The sequence below is a fragment of the Otolemur garnettii genome, unplaced genomic scaffold (assembly GCF_000181295.1).
Source record: "Otolemur garnettii isolate 467f Iridium unplaced genomic scaffold, OtoGar3 scaffold00054, whole genome shotgun sequence".
In the NCBI taxonomy this organism is placed as follows: Eukaryota; Metazoa; Chordata; class Mammalia; order Primates; family Galagidae; genus Otolemur; species Otolemur garnettii.
The window spans coordinates 1,715,869-1,716,432 of record NW_003852449.1 but is presented as its reverse complement, the minus strand read 5'-3'; positions in this window follow the sequence as shown (position 1 = coordinate 1,716,432).

The following is a 564-nucleotide window of genomic DNA, read 5'->3' as shown; positions in this document are numbered from 1 at the left end:
CTCTGAGCTCTCACTCTCAGCTCTCCACCCACACTCCCTCATTGTCCTCAGGCAAAACACTTATCTCTCTCAAGTGCTTCATCTGTAAAGAGGAGGATAATAATATTTACCTTCCTTAGAGGAATGTTGGGAGAATTAATGAAAGCTTGCAAAGTGCCCTGAGATGTACAGATGAAAGGCAGTGTAGCACTGCAGAGTATTATTATAAATATTAGTGTTATTTTGACACATTTGCATGCATGTGTGAGCGAATGCACACCTGGGAGCTCTGAATGAAAGTGTGTGACTTCCATAAGTTCTCACTAATAAGCGGGGGCTAAACCGTGGGGACACAGGTCACAGGAGACATAGGAGTATTAAGTGGGGGCTAAACCATGGGGACACAGGGCACAGGAGACATAGGAGTATTAAGTGGGGGCTAAACCATGGGGACACAGGGCACAGGAGACATAGGAGTAATAAGGGGGGGCTAAACCGTGGGGACACAGGGCACAGGAGACATAGGAGTAATAAGAGGGGCTAAACCATGGGGACACAGGGCACAGGAGACATAGGAGTAATAAG